Raw genomic sequence first — 10,199 nt, forward strand, 5'->3', positions numbered from 1 at the left:
TCTCTGGCTGGCACCTGGGGTGGGCTCTTGGGGCCCCTAGGGGCCTCTGTTTCACATTTCAGGAAGTGAACGCGCTGAGGCCTAGCGTTCTCCACGCGCTGCGCACTCCCGACCCCCAGCCGTGGGGGAGGCTCCATGCCCCGGCGGGCACCTGCCCCTGCGTGTCTGGCTCCTGCTGCATGCGACGTGGTGTCTCTGTGGTTCTGGTTTGTGTTTCCCCGGTGGGTGACGACGTCCAGCATCTTTTTGCGTGCTCGTCTCTTGCATGTCTTCCTTGAAGAGCTGTCTGTTAAATCTTTGTCCTTCTAATCAATGAGTGGTAAATGTTCTTTATATATTATGGATAAAAGTTCCTTATCAGATATATGATTTGCAAATATTTTTTCCCATCTTATGGGCTTTCTTTTCCCTTTTTTCATGGTGTCCTTTTAATTTTGATATTTCCAATTCATCCATTTTATTTTTGTTGCTTATGGTTTGGCGGCATGCCTCTGCGTTCTTCGGGTTTGTCTTTTTGACCTTCTGCGCGCATGGCCCCAGGGCACAGCCAGACATCCCAGGAAACCTCTCGAGGTCTCTGGCGCTGGTAACTCTTGACTTGGACGCGATGAACCCCAGGGGGTCACGCAGCAGAAATGCAGGTGAGCGGAGGTGGGGTCTCCCTGGGGCAACGTGGAAGGGCTCACCCACCAGGACGCTCGAGCTTCCTCGGGGGGTGTGGACCCGGCCAGGGCAGCATTAGCACCCACACCCACACCCTCACCCAGAAGCTGGGGAGGAAGCCAGGACGTCTCACTCGCTCTGGCTGCCAGGGTCCCGAGGAAGGGCCTGCTCCTCCTGCAGCCCTGTGCTTGGGGGGTGATGGCAGCAGACGGCGGGGCTGACGTGGACAATGGCCGTCACCTCACAGGGTCCCGTCAACGGAGGGGCCCGCCAGGACTGAGGCCCCGCCCCCCCGCCTCCCGGGCCCAGGAGGACAGCCCGCATCCAGGCCTGCTCTTTCCCGTGTCTTGTGTCCCCCACTTGGCCCTGTTCTGGGGGGACAGTGGCCATCTTTCCCCAGCCTCACCAAGCAAGGCCTCCAGGTGGCCTGCAGTGGGTGCAAAAACAGGGTGTATATTGAAGTTTCCTCCTTGGAAGGAAAGTTATGACCAACCTAGACAGCATATTAAAAAGCAGACATTACTTTGCCAACAAAGGTCCGTCTAGTCAAAGGTATGGTTTTTCCAGTAGTCATGTATGGATGTGAGTTGGACTGTGAAGAAAGCTGAGCGCTGAAGAATTGATGCTTTTGAACTGTGGTGTTGGAGAAGACTCTTGAGAATCCCTTGGACTGCAAGAAGCTCCAACCGTCCATCCTAAAGGAAATCAGTCCTAAATGTTCTTTGGAAGGACTGATGCTGAAGCTGAAACTCCAACACTTTGGCCACCTGATATGAAGAACTGACTCATTGGAAAAGACCCTGATGCTGGGAAAGATTGAAGGTGGGAGGAGAAGGGGATGACAGAGGATGAGATGGTTGGATGGCATCACCGACTCAATGGACATGAGTTGAGTAGACTCCGGGAGCTGGTGATGGACAGGGAGGCCTGGCGTGCTGCAGTCCATGGGGTCGCACAGAGACATGACTGAGAGACTGAACTGAACTGAACTGAAGTCTGCAGAGAGTGGCCACTGTGCCTGCCTGGCTACCTGGCTGCCCGCAGCCGGACAGACAGCCGACAGGAGACTGGGCCCCTGTCCCTGAGGCGCAGGTCCTTGCAGACCATCCCGGGGCCCCGGGCGGCTCGGATGGGCTGGCCCTGACTCGGGCTGCCCTCTGTTTGCAGCTCCTGCCTCCTGGCCACCATCTGCTGCCGTCATCAGATCAGCTGGGAGACCCCTGCCTGCTCCTCAGAAAGGCCCCCGGGGCTCTTGTTCCCCAGTGACAGCTGCTCTGCCCGCCCCACGAGGCCTCTCCTGCATCTGGACTGCAAGATGAGCGCAGAGTCCCTTGCCTGGGGGGGGGGGGTGTGACCTCAGAGGTGCCCGAAGGCCCTCCAGCCCGAGACCCTGCCTCCTGCAGTGCCGTCCGCCAGCCCCAGCAGGGATGCCTGCCCATCTGCCTGGCTCCCAGCTCAGGGCACCCCAAGGAGCCAGAGGGACCCCGTCCTGCTCAGCTCAGCCTCTGGGCCTGGCTGTCAGCATCGTTGGCATCCCCCCGCCCGGGGCAGTCAGGTCCCTGTGACATGCAGCCCCCGTGGAGCCGGTGTGCGTCCCTCTTTGTCCAGACAGGGTTGAGGGTGTCCTGAATGTCCAGCGAGCCCCGGGGGCCTCAGCAACAGGCCCGAGAAGGCTGGGAGGTGAGGAGAAATCTGCTCCCGGATTTCAGGGTGCTCTCGCCACTGGAGCCCAGCCAGGAGGGGCCGGAAGGCCAGCTCGGGAAACAGGGGCATCCGCCTGGTGCTTGGGCTCACCAGCCAAAAGGCACTCTGGCTTCCGCAGGCCTTTTCCTCTGGAGAAAGCTCTAGAACTCTGCCTTCTCTCTGTGCCGGCTGGGTCCTGCAGGGGCTGCCTCCTCAGCACGTGTGTGCTCAGTCGATTCAGTCCAGCTCCTTGCAATCCCACAGACTGCAGCCCGCCAGGCTCCTCTGTCCAGGCTTCTGCATCCTCAGCCCCAAAGGGGCCGTCCCGGCCGCTCGCTGACGGAGCCCACCGAGCCCAGAGGCTGAAGCTGTGCCCACCGTCGGACTCCAGCCGCCCAGCCCTGCTGCTCCTGCAGGGGAAGCTGCTTCAGGCTGGGGTCCCCGTCTTTGGGCTGCAGGAAGAAGCCCCCACTCGGGGCCGTCCCCCCGCCCTCACTGGGTTCCCAGTCCTGCTGGCTGCTGCGAGGGTGGGGAGCGGGCCCCCAGCCAAGCCTAGGCTCCTGGGAGAGGCCGCCTGCCTGCTGCCGGGGGGCATGTGGTGAGGGAAGCAAGTCGTCCTCCACCCCCAGCAGCAGGTGTGTGGTTTCAGGACGCCTTGAGTTAAGAACTTGCAGGTGGAGCATCACACTTGTCTCAGGCCGAAGCCACAGCTGGATGCAATGCGCTTGCCACCCGCAGGCACCGCCGCCCAGTGAGGCCCCCGCCTCCTAGGACAGTGTAGACGAGAAGCTGTGATGGTGGGCAAGGGGCTGAGCGCTGACCCGGAGAGAGGGGCCAGATCCCTGGGGAGGGGGCACCCTGGGCTGAATCCAGACCTCTGCCCACAGCCCAACCAACCCTGGTCCTGGAGGGCCCCCACCCCCCCCCAACCCCCGGCAACAATCCCAGCTCAGAGGGGACCCTGGGAAGCAGTGGCCCCAAGCCCCTGGGCCTGGCGGGGACCCCCGAGGACACGTCACCAGCCCCTGGCGCCCGCCGAGCCAATGCTTCCATCTCCCTGAGGCTCAGGCTGGAGCCACTGTGTCAGCTGTGATGTCGGCTGTGATGTTGGCAGTGATGTTGGCAGTGTGGTCACCCCCCCATCCCCTTGTGGGGTTGTATTAGTCACCATTCCTGCTCTGTGACATCCGCTGTGATGTCCTTGGCGTGCCCCCCCCTCCCCGCCGCGTCGTTCTGGTCGTGGGGCTGTCAGGCACCATCCCCGGGGTACGTTCCCTGGGGCCCCCTCGTTGTCGTCCACCATTTGTTGGGTGTGATGTGTGCTGTGATGGTGCTGCTGCTACGGTGTGACCTCTGCCAGGCTGCTGTCAGCCCTTCCCACGAGGTCAGGCCAGGGCGGTTTGCCCAGGGCCCTTCCTGTGGCCCCAATGGGCGTGTCCTTACCACGCCCTGCCTGTGGGGCCCCTGCCCAGGGTGGACACTCTGCCCTGGGCTCCCTGCTCCTCCTGCGGGCCTTCCACGGCGGGACTCACTCTCCCTGGGTGTCCCAGTCCCCTGGGGCAGTGGGTCAGGTGGGGACACTTGCTGTGTCCTGTCCATTCTCTGCAGGAGGAGAGTGCGGGGCCAACCAGGAGCTGAGACCAGCTCAGGCTTACTCAGGGCTCTGAGCCTGGTGCGGGGCTGCTGACCGCCCTGCCCGTCCAGGCTCTAGGACGGCCATGCGGGACGAGGCAGGCGGGTGGGTCCTCACTCCGGCTGGTGTCTTCCCTTCCAGGCCCTGGAGCCTTTGGGACAGTTGCTCTGTTGATAAAATCAGTTCTCATAGCTTTCAAAGGGCAGGGCTGGCTTAGCCGCATCCTCTGTGATTAGTCTGCTGCCTGCAGCCTCTGAAAGCGTCTCCTGAGATCGCATCAGGTCCCAGGCTCGTCTCAAAGGCGAGGAGACGCATCTGCAGGCGGGCTGAGCCTGAGGGGGGATGCTTGGGCCCTGTTGCGTCCTCCTCGCCCAGAAGGCCTGTGGGTGGCTGGCTAACTGGGAGTGTCCTACGGGAAGCGGGGAGGAGGCCAGACCCAGGGCTTTCCTGCCCTGAGAAGCGGTCACAGCCCCAGGAGGGGTGGCGTTCCCAGGCTGCCCCGCCCACGGCTGCCCTGGGGGCCCGGCAACGGGGTGGGCGCGGGTACGCTGCAAAGGGGTGGTATCCCAGACGAAGCGCTTGGTCAGGCGGCGGCCTGGGGAGCCACCTGGACCTTCCCAGGACACAGCCCGGGAGCCGCCTCTTTCCCCGCCTCCTCCTCCTCCTGTGCGGTTTCCAGACGCCCACGAGGCCAGACTGGAATCAGCAGGGTCCTCCGCCGAGAAGCACGGTCACCTCCTGGGCCCCGAAAGTGCCTTCGGCTGGAGCCGAGGTCAGCACAGAGGTCAGAGCGGAGGTCAGCACAGAGGTCAGAGCAGAGGTCAGAGCGGAGGTCAGCACAGAGGTCAGAGCAGAGGTCAGAGCGGAGGTCAGCACAGAGGTCAGAGCCAAGGTCAGCACAGAGGTCAGAGCCGAGGTCAGAGCGGAGGTCAGAGCCGAGGTTGGAGCAGAAGCCAGTGCCTCCAGGCAGAGCAGAGGCCAGTGTCCTTGAGAACAGGGCGCAGGGCAGCTGCAGTTCTCACTCTCTGACCCTCAGGACCCCCACCTTCTCTGTGGCCCCCACTGCAGAGCTGACTCAAGTCATCGCACACGCAGCCGCATGGGATGTTTTCCTCCAGAAAGGACGACACAGGAGAGGACCAGGGGACGTGGAGGCAGGATTCCCACTGCAGGTGCGGAGTGTGTTGGAATGAGCAGAGCTGAGTGGAGCTGGGTGTTTCCACTCAAGCCGGATGGCGAGGAGTGGAGGGTATGGGTTTCTCCAGCACAGAACAGCCAGCAGTGCCCCAGCCCGGGTATGTTCCCACCTCCTGCCCTGCTCACCAGGAGCCAGGCGAGGGCAGTGGACCCAGAGCCACCCAGGGCCCGAGCCAAGCCCAAGGACCAGTGTGTTGGCAGCAACGCCTGGGGTTTCTGAGATCTGCCTGTATGCATCGAGAAACTTAATATTCACAACACACATCATACACATCCATCAGAATTATTTTTCCAGGTTGTATTTTTGTAAAAAGAAAAGTTCGCTACCTTTTCTCATTATAAAAGTTCTGACTGATCACTGCAGAAAACTTGGAAAATGTAGAAATTAAATAGGAAGGAGGAAACGAAAATTTCCCCAGTGCCACCTCCCCAAGATATCTACTTGGTTAGCCAGAGTTTTGTTTCTGCTCGTTTTACTGAAAACTTTTACTCACAGTCACTTTCTGCACACCTAAGGTTTCCTTAAAAGCAAGATCTATGTTCCTGCCTGAGGCTGCTCGGCACGCCACAGGCTGGGCGCGGGCTCCCTCTGCCTCGTCACCGCGTTCCCGCTCTGTGACCGCAGGTGATGGCTGCTGCCACGCCTGCCCTTGTCGCAAGCCACCGACCCTGTTCCAACTGTCCCCTGAGCTGCCTGGCTGAGGTGTGGAACGGCTCTCACGCTTGTGATGTCTAGACCTACACTGCTTTTCAGTTTATACTTCCCTTAGCAGCTACAGGCAAGCCCTGGCATTCCAAAACCAATGATAAAACGGAAAAAGTCTCATTTTTGTTTAGCTTTTATTTTGTTTAGTATTTATTTCTGTGTCTATGATCAAGGTTGACTTCTGTATTAATGTGTACATTAATCGCACTTCTGTGGTTATTATGATGTAATTTTTATTGATGGGTGAGAGCTTCTGCTGGGCTTTCCTGGTGGCTCAGTGATAGAGTCCGTGCAGGAGACAGTGCAGGTGGGTTTGAGATCCCTGGGTGGGGAAGATACTCTGGAGAAGGAAATGGAAACCCACTCCACTACTCTTGCTGGGAAATCGGACATGACTTCGCAACTAAACAACAAGAGCTGTTTGTATACAAAGGATGTGTGTGCCCCGTCTTTTTGCTGCAAACATTCACTCACTTTGCTCTCAGACTTGGTTTTGGTTTCTGATTTACGGAAGTTTAATATTTCTGTGCAGAAAAAAAATATCCCTGCACCTTCTCTCCTTATGCGATCGGATGGTGTTTATCCTTGGAGAGTCTTAGCGCATGCGGCAGCTGCTTTAGTCTGGTGTGGACAGCAGCTGCCTGGATCCCTAAGCCTCTTGTCCACCCCTGGAGCGGCTGGAGGTCTGGCAGTGCTGGCCAGGGGCTCAGTCCTCTGCTCCCCTGGACTGGCAGCCTCGGCAGGATGGGCGAGGGTGACCAGCTGCAACTAGAATCCGGCCGGGAGCGCCAGGGGCCTGGCTGGAGTGTGTCCCTCGGGGCGAGGGGTGAGCCTGGAACAAGGCGCCTGGTTGAGGGGTCTCCGTCGTCCTGCACGCGCTCACCCAGCCCTGGCCAGCAGGAGTTCTCAGGGCTTCTCCCGAGGTCCCAGAGGCAGAGCTGGCTCAGAGTTGACCCACGGCCAGGACTCAGGCTGTCCAGCCAGAGGGAGACCCCTGTGGGTAGAGCCCCCAGACCCCAGCTCCCGCAAAGCTCCCCTCAGAGGAGACAGGGAAGCGGGGGTCTTCCCTGCACTGCCTGGCAGGGACCCTCTCCCTTCCGCAGAACCAGGCCCAGCCACGGTTTCCCTGAAGGACGGAGACCCTGCTGCCCACCTGGACGCTGGACGTCCTTAGAAGCCACTCCCAGCTCCTGTGCTGCTGGGGGCCCAGCCCCCCGACTCCAGGGGAGAAGCTCCCAGTGCTGGGTGACGGGGTAGGGACCTGTGCTCCCTCTCCCAGGGCCCTGGGGAGCGGCCACAGCCCTGCGGGTCTGAGTAGCCCTTCCTGGCTCCGGGGAGGAGGTCCAGTCAGCCTATGCCCTTGGAGCTGCTGGCAGGAAGTGGGCAGCCTGGGTTCAGGCCCTCTGGATGGGACCAGGCCTGCTGCCCATCCGAAAGGGCCGCTCACGTGCCTCTCGAGTGTCTGCTCTGGGGCCTCTTCGCGGCCAGCTGGTCAGGAAGCCACCTGCTCACGTGACGCCCTGTGTTTTCCTCGTGTCCTCCCCCAACCACGGCCAGTGCCTGCATGACCTCAGTAAGCCTCACAGGGGCCCACATCACCTTCTTTTGGGCAACTGCTTGGGGCGGGGCCCACATGGTGGCCCCACTGTGACCTCTTCAAGGCCTCCTTCCACCCCCCCTCCAAGACGCTCACACGCACACAAATGTGCACACACCCATACAGACAAACACACGTTCACGTGCCTGTCCACCGGCACACACGTGCGCTCACAAACACACACGCACACACTAGTGGGAGCAGGCGGCCCGGCGTTTCCAGGGTACCCCGCCACCTGCAGGTCCCCCGGCTCCCTGGCCCCGCTTGCTCAGTGCTCTGCGGCTGCCATCTCGAGTCCACCGTGGGATCCTGCTGAGTTCCTACGGGGACCTCAGCCGCCTGCCCACAGGGCCCACGGGGCTCTGAAACGTGGAATCGACCGAGAAAGCGAAGTAGGCTTGACGCTGTCAGCACCTCTATCCAGTTGCTTTTTGCTTGCGCAAGATTGTTGGGAAATAACCACAGACTCGCCCGTCCTGCCTCTGGGGGAGGGCGGTGGGGAACTCTGACCTCCTCCCTCCGTCCACGCAGTGCTATTCCCGTAAGTGATCTCCTGCCAGAACGGCCTGGACTCGGGCGCGGAGGTGGCCCTGTGCTCGGCCAGCTGTTAGCAGCTGTTCAGCCGGGCTGGGCCTCCAGAATCAGTTCCTCCATGGATGCAGCAAGGACCTCGGGTCCAGACCCAGGAGTCTCTCGCAGGGGCGGGGGGAGTGTCCTCGGCCACTGGTCCTGGAGTCCACGGGACACATGGCCTGTGACGCGGGAGGTGGTGGCGGCTGGGGCGGCGGGGACCCGGGCAGGGGTGCCACTCAGGCCCCTCTGTGCGCCCGTCCCAGCACCTGGTGCCTGAGAATCCCCGGGGTCCTGTCACTCCCGAGGGCGGGGCCCATGTTACCCAGGGCAACAGCAGGGGCCCAGTGGCTGAACTGGCCTCTCCTGGGCTTCCCCGGTCCTGGCCAGCCCAAGCTGTCACTGTTAATGTTTGAGTTGCTCAGTCGTGTCCGACTCTGCAAACCCACGGACTGTAGCACGCCAGGCCTCCCTGCCCATCACCAACTTGCTCAAACTCACGTCCATCGAGTCGGTGATACCATCCAACCATCTAATCCTCTGTCGCCCCCTTCTCCTCCTGCCGGGACGCACCTGAAACCTTGAGTCCCTCCCTAGGTCACAGGTCACCCGGCTCGATGCCCCTAGGTGGGCGCAGATGAATCTGCCCGGGCCTGCCCCTTCCGTCGTTGAAGGACCGTCTCTCGAGGCAGCTCAGGAGGCCTTTCTCCTGCCGCCGCCGCGGCCCACCCTCCAGTCTGTCTTCTGCTCCTGAGTCCCTCCTTCTAGCCTCAGTGTGGACTCAGAGGAGCCACACGTCCGAGGGGCTGAGGACCCACCCCAGGGCTCCGCTCAGCTTCGCCTCTTCCATGCCTCTGACCGTGGCTCCCCACCCGCTTCTCGTCCCGGGATGGGGGGCGCTGCCCTATCTTGCTGACGGGACCCTGGGCTGGTGGGCTTCTCTCTCTGCACCCCCAGAAGGGGGTTTCAGCCCTTACCCGCTGCAGCCTGACTGCTGGGGCCGGGTGCTGCCCTCCCTGCCCATCAGGCCTGGGAAATGGGGTGCTGACTGACGACCCCACTCACCACTGAGAGCGGCTGGAGGGGGTGGGAGGTGGAAGACACACTTCGCAACCACCGTCCCCCCTGCCATAAACCACCCAGGAATCCAGGGGCAGCTGGACTCACCCCTGACCCGTGGGTCAGCCCCGGGCCGAGCCCCTCTTGTGGGCCCCCTACTCTCAGAAGGCCGGGTGCAGATCAGAGGTGAGAGGTCAGGCAGGGCTGGAGATGGAGCAGGGGCCACTCAGGCCAGCATAGTGGGAACAGCGGGACAGGCCTGGGCTGGAGGCGGCCGGGATCTGGGGGTGCAGCCCAGGGTGGGGGCGGCCCTTGAAGGGGGGTGGGAGGGGCACAAGCGGCTTTCCGCTTATGATCAGAGGGGCTGATGCGGCCAGAGCTGCAGCCGGGAGCCTTCTCTCCCCTGGCTCCCCCGCCTCCGCGGAAGGGGGGTGAGCTGGCTGAGTGGACCCTGAGGCTGCCCTGGCCCTTTCCCGGGCTCCTCCCAGCACCTTCCTGGCACCTTCCCAGCTCCCTCCCGGGCGGGGAGGCCGCCTGCTCTCCCCTCCTCCTGATGCCCCTGCCCAGCCCTCCGGCCGGAGCAGCTCTGGAACCGGCAGCATGGCCAGGCCACTTCCCACGCAGAGCACAGGAGAACCCACCCCCCAAGAGCCACCCCACCCCCAGGCCCTCCTGTTCCGCGCCCTGGGCCCCTCCACTCCAGCAGCACCAGCCGCATTGCTGGCAGGACGTGAGCCAAGCGTGGTCCTGCCTCGGGGCCTCTGCACGGGTGTCCTGAGCCTGGAAGCTCCTTGCACACACCTCCGTGGCCCCTCTCGCTTCTTCCCCTCAGGAGGTGCATCACTGGTCCTGGGAAGCCCCCTCCTCCCTGCGTGTTTCTTTGCTGCCTGACCACTCACTCCAGCCACTCTACGTTCCATGGAGCCTGGAATCTGAGTGTCTGGACCTCGGCCTGGAAAGGACAGATGCTCAGAAATCACTTGTTGGATGGGTGGACTAGTGAACAGATGACCCTGGGGTGGACACAGTACCCAGTCCACGGCACGCGGTCATTGTATGAACCCGGGGGGTACACAGCACCCCGTCCATTA

This window comes from Dama dama, chromosome 25 (assembly GCF_033118175.1).
Source record: "Dama dama isolate Ldn47 chromosome 25, ASM3311817v1, whole genome shotgun sequence".
Classification (NCBI taxonomy): Eukaryota; Metazoa; Chordata; class Mammalia; order Artiodactyla; family Cervidae; genus Dama; species Dama dama.